The following is a 222-nucleotide window of genomic DNA, read 5'->3' on the forward strand; positions in this document are numbered from 1 at the left end:
GGTTTGTCCGCACATGTTTCACAACGACAGCGTGTTTGTATTCTTCGTGTACAAATAACAAGGCGAACATGCTAACACATAAATAAACACACAAAAACTCAAACACCAAATCGACTCGCACGCTGAGAATATCGATAACAGAAAAACGTACACAAACGAACAGCCAAAGAGACAGACACACGTCAGCTAATACGCACCACACACACACACACGTCAGCTAAT

This window comes from Penaeus monodon, chromosome 30 (assembly GCF_015228065.2).
Source record: "Penaeus monodon isolate SGIC_2016 chromosome 30, NSTDA_Pmon_1, whole genome shotgun sequence".
In the NCBI taxonomy this organism is placed as follows: domain Eukaryota; kingdom Metazoa; phylum Arthropoda; class Malacostraca; order Decapoda; family Penaeidae; genus Penaeus; species Penaeus monodon.